General features: G+C 44.3%; 1 protein-coding gene across 1 annotated transcript in view; it reads left to right on the plus strand.

The window, feature by feature from the left end:
* Window positions 1-17,887, plus strand: part of FSHR (follicle stimulating hormone receptor) — a 2,702,145-nt gene that overhangs the window by 2,393,312 nt on the left and 290,946 nt on the right. The gene's annotated exons all lie outside the window — the stretch shown is intronic.

Below are 17,887 nucleotides of genomic sequence, written 5' to 3' on the forward strand. Positions count from 1 at the left end.
TTTAAATTTGCACTGTGTAAACTAGGACTTTCTCCCCTTTTTAGGATTCTCATACTTAGGTGGTCTCTCCAATGTTGCTTAATACACACTGTACCAGTATTTAAATTTGCACTGTGTAAACTAGGCCTTTCTCCCCTTTTTAGGATTCTCATACTTAGGTGGTCTCTCCAATGTTGTTTAATACGCACTGTACCAGTATTTAAATTTGCACTGTGTAAACTAGGCCTTTCTCCCCCTTTTTAAGATTCTCATACTTAGGTGGCTTCCCCCCGGTATATTTTTTGAGCATTGGAGCTCTTTAACCCTTAGAGTCTGTCTTCCTGCGCTACTCGATTGCCACTCGCTATCTTGTCTGCCTGCTCTCACCTGTGTCTTCCCCTCTCCCCCCCTGCCTCTTCTCTTCCTACACTATGGTGCTCTCTATCTCTCCTATCTTCTCTAATTGCTTCTCTATTGACTATCCTGCTCTCCTCACTAAATCTGGTAGGAAAAAGTTTAAAAAGGACATCCTGGTCTCCAATCCAGGCCTCCCTGTCGCTGACACCTACACCAGTGCCTCCTCCAAGGAAACTCTCAACAACATCCTCTTTGTCGTGCCTTCACCTGACCTATGGGCCCTTCATGTGGTCTCTGTACTCGCTCCATTCTCCTCTTCTCCCGTTAATGGTGGCACCCGTTGGGATGTCCTCTTGGCCTCCTTCCACTCCTCCAAGGTCATCATTAATGTTTACTCTAACAGGACCGTCTTGGTCCAAGGCCCTCAGGCCAACCTTCACCTCTTTGATAGATGCTTCCCACGTCTCATCAACTTCCCTTCTTCTCCTGCTGTCCCCCATCCACTTTCCTTGGCTACCTTTCCTTCGTCCTCCCTCTCTGCATCCTCTCGCTCCTTCTACCCCTCCACAGGGCATACCCCTGATCTGTACCCCTCCCCAGAAGTCCTTCAAGGATGGCAACCTTCTCCACATTGCCACTCTCAACTCTCGTTCTGCTGTCAAACATTCCTCTGATATCTGCCGCCTTCTCGAAGAACTTGACCTCGATGTCCTCGGACTCACTGAGACATGGTTCACGACCAGCTCTGTCACTAGCTTTGACATGCTTCTACCTGACGACTACAAGATCCTCTCTGTGCCCAGGCCAACTGCTCTGGTGGGGGTGTTTGTAACGCTCACCTGATTCCCGCAGAGGCGCCGGTCTTGACTGGGTGAATGCCGTATCTTCAAAGGTGATGTGTAACACACGGTTGGCTCTTTGGGCTGGACCTCTGTGCACTGTATGTCTGACTCGAAGAGTAAGATGTCTGCAGATAGAAAATATGGGATTAATGAACTGGGGTTATTGGGTGCCTCCCTCCTCTTCCCTTTCTCTTCTCCTGTAGAACCCCAAAGGTTAACGCCCTCACCTTAGGTAAGTGAACGCCGAGCTCTCCATCTGCCTCGGGGCAGGGTGCCGTAACCAGTTTCTTCACTGGATAAGGGTGCAGGCCTCTTGACCTCAGAGGACTGCTGTCTGTCGTTAACTGCACGAACGGTAAGTTCTGGGCACTTCAAATGTCTTAAAAGTCTTTTGTAATGATATCTCTTGTTTTGCAGGGTTCCGGCGATGGCGGATGGCGGGCTGATGAGAGTTGAGGATCGAACCCGTGTGAGGAATAGAAGCGCCTGGAAGCACGTAAGTAAGCGCTTGTAGCCTGCTTCACGATGCGCACTAACTGTCCCTTTTATCTTGCAGGTACAAGTTCGGAGCTTTAGAGAAGCTGAAGGGTGCTGGAATACCCACTGGATTCGGCGTGGGAAGGAGTAATGGCACGTGAGTAATAAAGTTGCCCAATGTCTTTAAACGCACCTTCTTTTGTCTTTCAGATGCGGATGCAGCGCCGAAGGCCTCCGGAGCGTGCAAAGAGCTGGTAAGCTTTTGTCTTTCAGATGCCGGAATGCAGTGCGAAGACCTCCGGAGCTTGCGAAGAGTAGGTAAGCCTTTGTCTTTCAGATGCCGGAATGCAGCGCGAGGCGTTGGTGACAGCCGATGGACCAGGTAAGAGATGCGCTGCCACTGAAGACCGTAGTGCTAACCTGTTCTTTCTTTGTCTTTACAGGTGCTGCTGAAGACTGGATTCCAGGATGGTAAGCCTTTGTTCCCTTAGGCCCAGGTTCAGAAGCAGAAGACACGATGAGCGTTCTGCTGCAGAGAATGCAGAATAACACAAAGCAAGATTCATCCATCGGGTGTGTTTTAAATAGCCTCCTGTAGTGCTTAGGTGCCTCCTTCCACAGCCTCGCCTAAGAAAAGAGTTCCTGCTTTCCAGAAGAGTTCCAGTGTTCTGAACCTAGGGAGTGGCTCCTGCCCCACCCAACAGGAAAAGTAGTCCCAAACAGAAGAGGATCAGGGGCTCAATTGGCAGGTAAGTAAGCAGCATGGTCTGCTGCAGGTAAGTCCACCCAAGCATTATGAGCCCGGCGCTTCCAGCGCTGGGACTGGGCATCTTTATGAGCCTGGTGCCACTGGCGCCAGGACAGGGTCCAAAAGGTCCCAATTGGGACTGGCTGGCACTCGGAACCGGGATTATGGGTCTGCTTCCAAGGGAGTCGGGCAAGTCCTGATCTCTTGGAAGCAGAGATCATGACAGTGTTGCCCTTATCTTTCCTGAGTGGATTCCTGCCTCTGTCACTCCTACGCAGACCTACTCCTCTTTTGAATGCCATGTCTGCCGTCTCCCTCTCTCTCCTAGCCATTCCCTTACTGTGGCTACTATCTATCAACCACCTGGTCAGATTTCCTCTTTCCTCTCCGAGTGGGCAGACCTCTCCTCCTCTCTCCTGGCCTCTACCACTCAACTCCTCCTTCTTGGAGACTTCAACATCCACTTGGATGCCTCCTGTTCCCCCTCTGGACACTTTCGTGATCTCAGCGACTCTCTTTCACTAACCATTCTCCCCTCGGCCCGACTCATTCTGCAGGGCACACTCTCGATGCTCTGATCTCCTCTGACCTTGCCCTCTCTGTCCCCCTCTCCACCCCTCTCTCCTGGAGTGATCACTTTCTCCTATCCTCCCACCTCACCCTCCCTACCCCTCAGGCCAAGCCACCTTCATCACTGCCACCCACCATAGCGGTCATCCGACCCATGAATCGCGTATCAATTGAGGCTTTCGCCGCCACCTTCTCACCCCCTCATCCCCCTTTGGCTGACTCCCACCCTGACACAGCCCTCTCCATGCTCCACTCTGCTATATCGGATACTCTTGATATCCTTGCCCCTGTCATGAGAATCTGCCTGAAGCCCAAAGCCAAGTGTAACTCCTGGGTTGACTCCGATCTCGTCACCCTTAAACGCAAGTGCAGCGTGGCCGAGAGGAAATGGCGTGCTTCATGTTCATCCTCTGACAAACTGGCCTGCCGCCTGCTGCAACGGCAATACCGGCTCTCCGCTCTCACCAAGAAGAGAGCCCATATCCAAGCCCGGATCTCTGCAGCATCTACCAACTCAGCTGGACTCTTTAAAATCTGCAAGGAACTGGCCAATCCTGCTGCAGTCTCTACCTCCCCTGTCCCTTCCCAGGCCCTCTGCACGGCACTGGCTTCTCACTTCATTTCCAAAACTCAGGACATCCTGTCCTCACTCTCCTCCTATGAACTCCCTCCCTCTATCCCTTGCTCTTCCTCTGGCCCTTCTGCTGCCACCCCACCTCCCTCCCTCTCTTCCTTTCCCCTTTTCTCTGCAGACAAGGTTTCTCGACAAGTCCAATCTATGAAAGTCTCGTCAAAACGGGTTCACCCCTGTTCCTCCAAAACTATCAAGGACCACATCGACTCCCTGGCTCCTGCCCTGGTTGATTTCTGCAATCACTCCTTCGCCACTGGAGTCTTCCCATCCCCCCTGAAGCACTCCCTTGTGCACCCTCTTCTTAAGAAACCCTCTGCTGACCCCACCTGCCCGGCTAACTATCGCCCAATCTCCATCACTCCCTTCCTGGGCAAGCTCCTGGAGAAACTGGCCATCTCCCATCTTAATCTCCACACCGAATCCCGTTGGTTGTCTTCATGACCATCAGTCTGGCTTCAGGGCTGCCAGAATCACAGAAACTGCTCTCCTGAACATCCGTGAAGACCTTCTCTCCAACCTTGACCCCAACACCCCGTGTGTCCTTATCTTGCTTGATCTCTCTTCTGCATTTGACACTGTCAACCACGCCATCCTGCTCAACTGTCTCTGTGATAACCTGGGTATCACTGGACAGGCTCTGGCGTGCCTGACTTCTTTCCTCTCCGACCGACCCTCCCAGGTCCGACTTGGGCCCTTCCTCTCCGATATCTTTTTCTCTACTTGTGGCATCCCCCAGGGTTCTAACCTCTCTCCTTGGCTGTTCAACCAATACCTGGCACTCCTTGCCCACCGCATCGCTGCTCTCTGCCCCAATTTTCAGTGCTATGCGGATGATAACCAGCTCATTTTCAGGCTACCCTCGGCCTCCTCCTCTCCTTCCCTCATCTCTGACTGTCTGTCTGCTATCCAGGCGTGGTGTGCCGCCAATGACCTCTGCCTTAATGCTAGTAAGACCGAGATTCTACTCATCGGCACACCCTCTCCCTCCTTCCCTTCAGCTCTCTGGCCGGCCTCTCTTGGCCCTCTTCCTGCTCCCACCTGCAAGGCTAAAAACCTCGGGGTCATCTTCGAATCCACACTCTCCTTCTCTCCTCACATCTCCGACATCTCTAAGAAGTCACACTACCAGCTGCACCTCCTCAGAGGTATTCTTCTTCTCCTCTCCTTCCCCCAGAAGCTCACCATCTCCAGAGCCCTGGTTCTCTCTAAGCTGGACTATTGCAACAGCCTCTATCTAAATCTGCCTGCCTCTACTCTCAGCCCTCTGCAACTCAACCAAAACAGGACTGCGAGACTTGTCCTTGGCCTCAAGCCCAGGGATCCTATCTCTCCAGGACTGAAATCTCTGCACTGGCTCCCAGTGGCTGCAAGGGTTAAGTTTAAAACCCTCTGCATTATCCACAAAGCCTTCTGGGGCCTGGGGCCGCATTACCTTCAACTCTCTCTTCCTAAATACCTTCCTTCTAGGGCCCCTCGCTCATCTGCCTCCAACTCCCTCAGGGTTAGCCGCTTCTCCAAGCAACGAGTTGGTGGGCGATCTCTCTCCTCGGCTGGGGCCTCCCTCTGGAACAGCATTCCTGCCTCCCGGAAACTTGAGGAGAACCATCTCCGGTTCCGGAAATACCTCAAAACCTTCCTCTCTGCTTCTGCTTTCTCTGCCTCCCTCCCCTACTGAAATTCTCTGCCAATTCTGCACTGGTTACCTGGCCACCCTTTCTGATCTTGGGGCCAGGTCCCACCTTCTGCACACCTGCACACCTGCCCTGCCTCCCTGGCAACCCCCTGCACTTAGGGACTGGTTCTGTATCCCCTCAGTCCCCTTGCCAGCACTTATGTCTGCTCTTAACTTGCACTTGCCACCATCAGGCCGTTTTATTTATCGTATTTATTCTTCTTTCCCCTGTACTGCTATTAGCACCATGACTACCCCCTTACTGCATGCCGGGTCCGGGTTCTCGGAATGGCTACTTACTGGGTCATTCCAACCTAGGAGGACCCGGTAAGTCCCCATTCTGAGAACCATTCCCCATGCCCTATGGGGGCTCAAATGGGAATGGGAAAGGAGCTAATAACCTTATTAGTTCCCTGGTCCCTTAGCGGCTCCCACTAAGGGACCTCGTAATGCAGTGGTAAGGGGTTCACAGCAATGGCACCCTTACTGTTGCCGTTAACCCCTTACCGCTGACCTCGTAATGAGGCCCAATACTTTGGAGGACACATTGTCGGTCTATGCTGCAACTTCAAATAAGGTCCTTCCACAGTCTCATTTGTTTTTTACCTCCTAACAAAAAATACATGCTTCTCTCAATGATTTAATTCTTTTGCAAGGGAAAAAAATGTGTTTGGGATTTGCACTCCCTTACAGAAAAATCAGGTGCACTTCATTTGATCTGTTGTTCCATTACCAACAATCACATTTCACCATGTGATTTTTGCCACCTTACAGAAATGTCAAGAGTCACTATATGATTTGCTGCTCTTCAATCAAAACATCAGGTTTCAGTCTCTGTGACTGTATGTTCTTTCTTAAAAACACTTAATTCCATACCTTCTCACAACAAATCAATTGTCAGTCATCTTGATGCTATGCTCCCTCACAAATAAATCACTGCTTACTCTTTGTGATTGTATGATCCCTCACAAAACACAATTGTCTGTGTCTGATTTTATCTATCCATGGAAAACAGTCACCCTTTTATTCTCAAGCGCATCATGAAAATAATCATTTGTCAAGCCATGTGCTTTCGGCTTTGTCAGAGAAATAAATTGATGATTTCAGGGCCATCACATAAATTGTTGAGCCTCAGTGATATTAATCACCCTCATAGAAAGCAAATGTATAGGTCAGTTTTGATGTTCACTCTCTGAAATATTAGGTATCTTTATTTGTGATTTTGTGTTACCTCAGCCAAAAATGAATTCTGTGATTCTTTGTTACCTGACAAGAAATCATCTATCACTCTATAATTGTTCCCCTCTTTTATTTCAAAAAATACTCTGAGTGAAAACAGTTTTTTGGCAAGGGATTAGAAAATCACGGATAGTGTTTATCCTAGGTGGTTAAAAAATAGGGAAATGTTTTTTTCAAACATAAAATCACAAATATTTTTTTCTTGGGAAGATACAAAGGCTTAGTGCCGGTAATACAGGCAATCCCCCTATGGAGTACTATTAGACTCCATGGAATGTTGATTTCCAGTTATTCCCACCACCTGTAATATGCCTGAATATCCAGCATATCAGGCGGCGGGAAGGGTAATACCACCATCAGACTTATAATGATGCCCACTGTCTTGTCTAGAGCCCTAATCTAATCTTAATTTCAACATGACCTAAACTACTTCTAATAGTAATATAACCCTACTGAAAAATAGTTATTTTCCATGTGCAAGCCTGAACACTGACTGCACCCTTCTCTCTCTCCAAAGCCGTTGCCCATACTGATCCTGAATCTCCTAAATTGTGCCTTGTTATATTTGAAGCCCCACAAACCACCCTTACTAAAACCAGTATTAAAATTTGAGATGTTTGATGTCCTCAAATAAATTCACTGATGACTACATGAGAGGTCTTTATCAGATGTCTACCATGTAACTGGGCTTGAACGTAGATATATAGTCACCAATCTCCAGTATAAAGTGTTGACAATTTATGTTTCCTCATGAAGAAAAGGAGATCATGCAACAGTGCAACATTAGGAAGAACCATGCTAAAATAAATTGATGACAATGTTTTGCTCTTTGTGTTTTTTTGACTTCACACAAAAATCAGGTATCACCCTCCTTGAGTTTAGTTATCTCCATGAATGAAAATTACTTTTCACACTCTGTGATTTCCTGCACCATCCAAATAAATTCAGGTGTCACTTACTAGGATGTTCTGCTCTTTCATGAAAAATCATGTGTCCCTCTCTGTCATGTACTGTTCTCACAGGAAAAAAGAATGTATCATTCTGTCAATGAGTGTCCCACTATGCATTGTTTTAATTTCCGAGGAATAAATTGAGCAATAGTTCTGATTTCAAATTTCTTAGGGACAAATCAAACATTCCCCTGCGATATTATACTTGCTTTGGAAAATGTAATGTGCGCCTTCAGAAAGAAATTGGGTCATAAGTTCCTCTATCCTAATTCAATACCAATTGTGGAGACCTACTAAAATAATAATTTAATCTGACCTACTATAATTCGAATTCTAACCTGACCCTTTTTAAAAAATGTTCCCTACCCTTTACAAACCAGACTAATTACCAAACACTCTCCATTGCCAAACTTGTCAAACATTTCGAAAATGGGAGTTTTGTTCAAATCAGTTCACCCATGACTAGAAGAAAGGCCTTTATGAGCCGTCCATCATGTAGCAAGGAGAGCAAGTGGAATCGTCAGTTTTTGCATGTGTGTGTGAGTGTTTGTGTTGTTCATGTTCAACCAAATATAAAAAATCTCTATATAATCTGCCTCAAATGCAATAATGATTCACTCCTATATACTTAATACATGGATATCATATTCTGAAAACCAGTTCCTGCAATGTATTCCTGTATAGATATCTGGAATATTTTATGTTCAATGTTTATGATAAAATAAGTGAAAATGCAAATGTTTTTAAACAAACAGTTGAAATTGATAATAAAACATGCTGTTTAAATGCTGGTTTGAAAGTGTGGATGTTAATGGTATTTTGGTTGTCACAGGGTAGTGATTGTGAAAGTAAAGCAAATAAATAAAACTGAGATGTAGCACAGATGGGGCGAGGAATAGAAAAGTTGATACTGTTACAAATGCAGGGGGTATCTTTAGAGGAGTAGAAGGAAATAAGGCTGTGTAGTAGGCTGGAACAGTAGTCAGATCAAATGTGTATATGTGTAGAGATGAGAGCGTTATGTGAGTGATGGATGAGGAGGCAAAAATATTTCTAATATTTAGTAGTTTGAATTTGTGACTGCCAGGTAGAATACATGTCATCAATTCCTGTTTTTTGAGGTGATTGCAAAATGAGACATTACGTTTGCAAGCCTTTTCAGATGGGGAGAGACAGTCAGGTAAGAATTACAACACGGAGATAGAATGGAAGATGCAGTATACATGAGGATATTTGATCTTAATTTTAGAATAGTTTATCACAAAAGGAATACATTGCCATTCACAACTGTGGGCCACGTTTTCATTGGTGCCCAAGCCAATGTAATGTCCCAGTCCATCCCTGTCAAGTAGCACGACATTTATGGACCCACTAAACACACAAGAGAGTGTACACCTTGAAGCATCTGTGTGCTAGATGGATTTCCAATAAAATATCTCAGACTCAAAGAAGATGCTCAAATACTGCTTTAATCTCGAAGAAGTAAAGCAGGGCGAATAAGAATTTATCAAATCGATTCATGCAGGATCACAATGTCTTTTTGATTATACTCAGTTTATATAATGCTAGATGCGTCCTCTATGACCTCATCCTACGTGGCAAACTGCAAAACCTATCAAGGGGTTGGAATGGATTAAGGGAACATGTCTACATATAGAACATGCACATGTTAGTCACTTGTTGGCGGTCTCTTGTCTGACAGGCACAGCCTGAGCTACTTTTATACACGTGGTGTAAGGCACTTGTCATAGCAGAGGATGTGGCACTGGAATCATACTTTGCAACATTGTATATAAAAGTGTATGGCAGGCTATTATAATAGGTTGGTAACCCAAATCCAACCTTGGACAATCGGCTTGCTAGCAGCACGTACATGGAAACAAAACCCATGTGGTTGGAGATACATCAGACTTCCCCTTGTTTTCCCAATTAGTTCTATCCTCTCTCACCAGTAGGCCTTTTGCCATTGTATTTTGTTTGAAGACTGACCATACCAGTCTGCACTGTCTCGGGACATTTGAGGGAGTGTAGGTACACCATTATCTTAACTCCAGACTTAAGTAATAGCCCTTGTTTGCGAGCTCATCATCACTTGTTACAAGACCATGACATTGTCAATTTTGACGGTGCATTTAATACCATTTGATTAAATTATGCTGGGTACAGCTGTTCCTCTTGGCCTTTAGAGACTTGCTCACTCTATCCCATTTTAACTTCAGGCCCTTTCAATTGTCCAATATTTGGCATCAGTAAATGTTCATGTTCCTCCTAATATTTGGGAAATATGTCCTTGCGCATGGTCTGCTCATAGACTCCCTGTGTGCTTTTCCTCCATCTCTCGAAATAGCATCCTTGGTTCCAAGCCAATATACTCCTTTATTTTGAGAGGAAAACAGCTTCACCATCATCTTTCTTTCCACTTTAAGATCCTGGGCTCGTATTTGGAGGTAGCTAGTTGATTGACATGACCCGTCGTCCATCTTCTTCTAATGGTCGTCCTAAACGTTGAATATATACATCTCATAAGCCAACTTCCACATATTCTTTCTACCTTGTGTTTCAACGTATATTTACAGTTATTGACTAGTAAGTCATGTCTTTTGTCTTTGTGTTCGTAAGTACTTCATCATGGAGTACATGTTTCTCCTATTAGTCCAGTTAAATCGTCATTCTTAAGTATTTGATATTGTCTCAGCCTAGTTTCATACATCGTCTTTATGACTTTCTTTTGCTGACATTGGACTTTGTTTAACGTACATCCATGTCACACAACATTTTATTCATGACTGCATTCTGGCAACTCGTAGCATTTTTCCACTGTTTCAACATGAGGGTACGGTCTGAATGATTTCTCAAGACATACTGTCCTTCATATACTCTGCGAGGTATAGGAATATTGCAGGGGCTCATACACAGGTTCCCAATTGTGGCTCTTTGTCTGTCATTACAATAGGATGGGAGTCAGGGGGCAGTGACTAGGGAGAATTCATCTACTTGCTCCTCCACATTCCCCCCTCTGGTCACATTCTTGATCAGACTCTTCACCTCCTCTTCTGCAATTCCTGCTTAATCTTTGTCAATCATCTTGTCATATTTTCCTTTCTTTGGGACCATATTTTTGTCACTCCCCTCAGGTGGCCACCCACACTCAAGGTCATCAGACGACAATCTCCTGCTGGTGCATATAATATCCATTGTCCCACATATTTCTGGGGATAAAAGAACGTTGTTCCTAGGGGCGCAAAATAACTCTTATTTATATTCTCCCGAGTGCTTTCTTCAGTTTGCATCTGTTCTCAAGTATGGCTGTTAATGACAATCATTAGCTTCATTTCAATAGCTTTCTTTGCTCTTTTCTGGCATTGTCCCAATCTGGTCCTTATGAGACAGCATCCCTTCATTACTAATAATAATATTGCTCCAAGTAGTTTAAAAGCATTTGCCAAACAAGATGTAATCCATCCAAACAAAGATGAAAACCAGTCGTCTCCTGCTGCTTCATCAGTTCATCTTCCATATTTGTGTGCTGGGTTGTCAACATCGTTATTGACTCTGTCAGGGTCCCATTTTCTCCATCATGAGAACGTATAAACGTACAGCAACAAGGCAAGACATTGGCACAAATGCTTCCTTCCATTGCTCTTATCAGATCCAGAACATATCTATTCTGAGGGGTCATCAGCCTGATGGCTCTCAACTCTTACTTTATTGCATTGAATCTTTTCATTGTTGCATTGATTGTCTGCAACAGCTCTCATCTTGTAATCTGTAGCCGCTTGTCATTCACTTCAGCTTGAAGTCCTGGTGTGAATATAGATTTCATTATCATGGCGGGCTTGCTGATTAGTTTGTGCTCATCAGGAATGTCTTTGTAAGTTTTTTTTAATTTTGATTAGAAATAGTTATCTCTCTTGAGTCGGCAAAGATGAAATGATCTCTTCCTTCTGTTATATTCATTTATTTTTGGGAACTCTTCTATCTGGAGGTCACTTTGGGGGATCACTAGTGCTGGGACATGTACATTTACAAACAAGCACACTCCTCCCCAATCTTTAGGCAACTGCATGTAGGCTCTGGATCCGCATGTCCAATTGTTAGGCACAATCATATGCAGTACCCTTTGGGAACACCACACACAATTAAGACTGCAAGTGACAGTGCAAATTCACCTTTGGTACAAGACTGTAATACACAGTCAAGTGGTAGTGATGGCTGAGCAGACAGACTTATCTCAAGAGTAAAGTGAGCAGTATCAACGGTTACACAAAGGACAGTAATTATGATGATTCAAACAAACACTGACTCAAGGTTTCCTAGTAAAAGAATATACATTCATTTACACATCAGTTGTAAAACAATTCACTAAAGTATAGCAGTAGAAAAATCACACTCTTAATATACTACACACCACCCAATAGATTCTGGACAAGTTAAGCTCAAAATGAATTGTGAGCAAAATGTCACTCCAGCAATTTAAAAGGGAGGGAAAGACAAGGTTAGACAAGAATTAAGCAGCACCAACAAGTAAGTAAGCAGGGCAATCTAGAAATGGCAACTACTGTGAGGAAATCAAATCAAGAGGCCTGGGCAAAAGTCAATGGACCAAAGTCTTTGCAGAGGATTACACAGTTCAAAGTAGTTTGTGGTTAAGTCTTTGCCAAGAAATCGGAATGAAGTTGGTCAGAAGAAAAGTTACTTTAAAGAATAGAGAAGGACAAGCTCTCGGATTGGCGAAAGATTTCAAACACTTTCACTGCAGTCAGACGGAACAAACAACCGGGTTTGAACAGTACTTTAAATGAAGAAGAAGGCTGTAGCTGAGGCAGACTTTCCTGGCAGGTCCTGAAGGCTCACGGTTCCTTAAGCGACTGTCAGACTGACAGGAAGTAGGAAGACTGGAGGGTTCTGCACTGCCCAGAAAAGAAACCAGCAAGCAGAGCAAAGCAACAATAAAAGGTGCGCTCCTTAAAACCCAAGCAGGGTCCAATCCTCCTCGCTATCCGGTTCACTGTAGCTGTGCAAGTTTGACCAGAGGAGGGAGACCTGGCTTGCAGTTTGGCGAACTGGTTGATCCCACCAGCTCAAGGAGAGAATATTCCTTGCTGATCTTCCCTGTTGTCGAAGTTTGGAGATTCAAACCCACAGCAGGGCATCACCGGGAGGTTCAGTCTTGGTAGAGGTCCTCTTCTGTCAGCTTCTCTTCGGTGCTCTCGATCCAGTGGCGACTCTGCCTTCTCAGTCCCAGAGACCTGCTTTTTATGCAGTTTTCCACCATTCACACAGCCTGGCGGGAAAGTCACCACAGCCAATCATACAGAGTGAGACATGGGTCTCCAAGGAGACCATGTGCAGGCAGGGACGTCATTTCACCAAAATGCCAGGGGTAGCGGAAGTGACATCACACGCCCCTTGACCCCCTGATGACATCACAGGAAGTGATGTCATTTGACCCCACCCCGAAGTGATATCGTGGGAAGCGATGGAACACGACCTTTAACCCTTTGCCAAAACAGGAAGTGACATCCCAGCATTGTACATTACGAAAAATATGGTTACGATATCTCTATAATGTGATGTACATCTCATGCAAGAATGGATCGCCATATGTAGCGTTAAGATCAGTGTGTATAGGCCCATATTACCAAATCCATGACCAAATGATAATGATGTGTTATTATACAGCACTTACGCTTAAGCGCTTTATATAGAAATAATATACACCCAATATCACCCAACCTGTCTTGGTACTCATTTATCGACCTCAGAAGGATGAAAGGCTGAGTTGAGGCGTTAAAGAACATAATAAATCAGTGACTCACCCCTTGAAGTGTGCCTGAAATAAACATTTAATGAGTCTAGCAATTATTGTACAGAATTCCACTCCTGTTCTTATTTTTCTTATTTTTTTTTTAAGGGTCTGAACATGAGAGCCAGCCACTCCAGGACCTTGCATTACAAAAAACGGAAGAAAAAATAAATAAATACAAAACGATTTTTTTCTTTTACAGAGGTCGCAAGGGAGACCACAGAGGTCGCAAGGGAGACCTCAGAGGTCGCAGTTGCGACCTCTGGCGACCCCCAAATGACGTCCCTGTGTGCAGGGAGTCTCAAACCCCTCCCACACATCCTGTCCCCCTCAGACATTCAGGTGCCTAAGGAGGGCTTCTGTGTAGAAGCCCGACAAAGGACGGTGAACAAAGGAACCAAACCTACCAGAGTAAAACACGAGAAAGACCTTTACAAAAAGAAATGGTGAATAAACCCAGCCGGAACCAAATAAAAGTAAATGTGGGCCAGCGGATTTAAGTTTGAGGCTACTAACTTAACCTAAAACAGTATCAAGGCTATTTAAATAGACTGTGGTAGGAAAAATAGGGTAGATAACACTGCCACCAGACTAATCTTAAAGAAAGGGGAACAAAATAATGTTGCATGAGAAACAGACACAAAGGGATACCTATTAACCCTTTCCAGAACTCTATGTAAGATAGTTTGTACTGGGTCTGTGAATTTAAAAAGACTAATAAAGTCAATGGTAACTTTACATGTTCTGGGAGACAGTAGTTAGTCCCGGAAAATTGAGTTTGAAGTGGGAAGTCTGAAAGAGACAACCCTGTGTCACTGCACTGAGGGTGCTGTGTAACACACAGTAAAAAGATGATGCCTGTGGAGTAGGTGAGGCTCCACAGTTTATGAACATAAAAGTGTTAAACACACACAGCAAAACACATGTAGGAGTGGGATAAAAGGCTCACACTCTTACCAGGTGAAAAAAAATAATCCTAGAAATCCAGCAAAGCTGCTGATGGATTCAGTAAGTAAGGGAAATTAGCCATTCTGGAGAATTCTCCTTAACACCAATACTGATCCATCTGAACTACAGTTCCTCCATTGATTCCTGGTACTTCAATTGTTTCCCCTCATCCTTTGTTCCTTCTACCATAGACCTTGCCATCATTCTTGAAGCAGGTTGTTGCATTCTTTAATTGTAGTATATGCACTGGTCCTGCTTGGTTGTCAACCTAAGTTAGTAGTTTTGCATGCTTAGCCCATGATTCCAAGCATTCATTGTTAACCTTTTGCACTCTGTGGACAGAGTCTTTCTTCAGTAGGTGTGCAGGGTATGATATTAGTCCACCTTCCCATCCATTTCCGGTTGCTACATGCTCATACACTAACAGATGTGCTATTTCCCAGCATCCTGGCTCTTTTGATTATTCAGTCGTGTCTGAACAATTCATTCTCTTCATGTCAACAGCTTGTATCTTCTCTGCAAATTGAGATGGATATATAAGTGTTATGTTTGTCCAACCTAATCCAGCCTATTCCACTCTCCATCATTTATGTATCTTTTTATGGAAATGCATGTCTTGATCACCTTCTTAACGTTGCCCACTTCCTTATAATTGGCCTCTCCTAGTGCAGGCTGCTGGATGTCTGAGACATTTTGCATCTTGTGTAGTTATTTCCCTTGAAATAAATGTTCTTGCTACATTCATGCCATACAGTATTAATCAACAGACATAGCAACTTTCTTCTGACGTTCTTTCTCCCACCTCTTTCATGTGTTGGTATCAAATGAGTCGATTTATCTAAGAATGTGTTGATACACCTCTTTCATGTGTTGGTATCAAATGAGTCGATTTATCTAAGAATGTGTTGATACATTCAGTATCTTCCTCTGCATCTCTCTTTACTCGGGAAACAGGTTTTTTAAAATATCAGAAAGTAAATGGGTTTTTGGGTTCTTAATAGAGACGATAGGTAAAATGAGACTAGTGGGGCATGTCTTATTTTCTGGCTCCTCACTGCTTTTAACATGTGTAAATGTCAATGTTATAAGGAGAATAGTCAAAATCAAAATACCACAGAAAGCTCCAATAACTATTCTGATACAACTTTTTCGTAGAGCTACAGTTCTTACCTCTTGGAACGTTTAAATTTTTACCACTTTATTTTTAATATATCAATTCTTATCATTTTAACTGTAAGTCATACATTTATAACAAGAACTGTAAAATGATTGCCAAAACAATTCTTAAATGATGAAGTTATTCTTTCGGATCTCCAAAAAATTTCGCAATGTTCATAGTTCTCCGTATTTATGCTGGATAAGACTGAAGTATATAGTAAAAAACTGCAAGTAAGAATGTATGCACAATTGGCAGCATAAAAGCTCAAATATTATTTTCTTCCTTCGATTATTTCATGGTCTTCTCTATCTTAGTCTAGGGAAGGTGTTCCACGATTACTGCAAATGAATTAATCCATAAATCAACCCTAATCTAAAAATGTTTAGCATTCTTGTCAACTTTTTGACCATTGATCACGTGATCATTCTCTGTTGCTTTTCTCTTGCTTCACTGTGGGTGCTTGCTTCACTGTGGGTACATGCTTCAATGTGAGTACTTGGGACACTTTGGGCAGTTTGAGGAACTCATGGTGGCAACAGTAAAAACAGACACATGTGATCATAGTTCAAGGGTGTTTATCAAACTGTAAATGCAGGGTGGAAAAACACTTAATCAAAACCTAAATCTAAGATGTGACCAAGCGTCGACCATCAAATCAAAAATAAGGCAGTCCTTGTGGCGTTGTGTCAACATAAAAGGGTCAATAGTAAAGAAAAACCTATTGCCAATCCTTACTCTAAAAACAAAAAGATGTGTAGGATAATGTTCTCCATAAAGACAGAAGTGTTCACAAAGAATATGTCAGGATTTGATTTCCATGTGTCTGCCTTCCCTACGTTTTGAGCATTGGAAAAGATGCATCTCCTGAGCACAGCACACACTCAAGTTTTTCCAGTACGAGCCATCAGTTCCATTCGGCTATCAGGTTCTTTAATGTTTAAGTCTCTTTTCACAAAAAGTCTCCTGCCTTCGAGGGCCTGATGCATTCAACAAAAACAAACTTCTGTTCCACTTCTACTTTCGGTGACTGCTTCACCCCTGGGTCCCCCTCTTCCAGGCACAGACGCTTCACCAGTCGTATTCAACAAAACAACTAAACAGTTGCTTTTTCCAATTAACTTTGGGTGATGACTTTTCACTACTGGATCTCCCTCAGCCGAGCTCGGACCCAGCTGACAAGGGGGACAATTCACTTCTCCTAGCCTTCTTGACTTCACAAATCTTAATGTATTTTTAAACAGTTCTTCTGGCTTTGCCCGTGGTTGCTGGCTTCCCTGTTCCGGGTTCACTCTTGCCAACTTTTATAAACAGTTCACTGCATTTCAGGCCTTTAGAGTTTGCCCCCTTTTGTTAACATCCCTCTACCAGGTTCACTCCTGCAAACCTTTGCACTGTACTTTTCATGTACTACTTTTCACCATGCAGGATTCATTTCCCTTAACTTACACAATCATCTGTTGGTCACTGACTTTCGGCGGTACAGATAATTTTACAAGACCTCTCTATGACCACTTTGACCTCTCTTCGCCTCTTCCCAAGGCTTTCTGGTTATGGTAGTCTCTTATCATTGGGTAGTTGCCCAGAGTTTCCTGCGTGAGCACCTAAGTGCTGCCAGACACCTCTGTTGCAGGTTCCCCCCCTCTTTCTAAACAGTTCCTTTAAATCTTTTAAAGTTAAAATTTAGCTGGTTGCTATTTTTCGTTCAACACAGTTCGGTTTCTTATTGACTCTCCCCTCGACTCACAGGCTATGTTGACATGCTTGGCTTTATTCCCCTTCCAGTCAAGGCTGGTACCACTGAGACCAGCATCTCTCCCCGACTTGGTTATAAGCAGAGGAGGGTCTCATGTTCCATTGACATCTGCTGCAACAAACACTGGCCTTTGTTCGCTGTCTTATGTTTCCGTTTGCAGAGATTTCACGGGTCTTGATCGAAAAGGGCAAGGCCACTTCTCTCCTTGTCAACCTCTCAGGATTCGCTGTCTTTCGCCTCCTCTTGAACTGCTGTGCTGAGTTAGCCCTGACGTCATGCAGTCTGCCTTGTTCATCCTATGCTCTTGTGCTCCACCTTTTATCCCATTTGGGAAGGAAAAAGGCCATCAGGTTTGTGTGATTCTAGTCAATTGCCTGACTTTTTGCTGACCATTGCATTGGGGCATGTCTGGTAAATGGCTCGGGTGTTAGTCCATTGTCTTTCATGTTGTGTGAAAGTGTACGTGTCGGAAAAGGGGACGACAGTGTTTTGGAAGATCCTACATGGTGGGCAAAAGGTTTTGAAAGCAGGGGGATACCACATCTTACCCGTCAGTGTCCTACTCCCACTCCCCAAGGACCTCCTATTCAGGTTATCCTGCCTCACTGGTCCACCCCAGGAACTGGATCCAACAGTGATGGCCATGTTCTGGCCATCTGAATGACAGATCACAGGGGACTGGCTAGGGAGACACCTTCAGGTTTCTTACAGTGGGTGCAGGAAAGGTCAATGATGCTTCACCTTTATAGGGTT

Source organism: Ambystoma mexicanum, chromosome 4q (assembly GCF_040938575.1).
Source record: "Ambystoma mexicanum isolate Mex_15411 chromosome 4q, UKY_AmexF1_1, whole genome shotgun sequence".
Classification (NCBI taxonomy): domain Eukaryota; kingdom Metazoa; phylum Chordata; class Amphibia; order Caudata; family Ambystomatidae; genus Ambystoma; species Ambystoma mexicanum.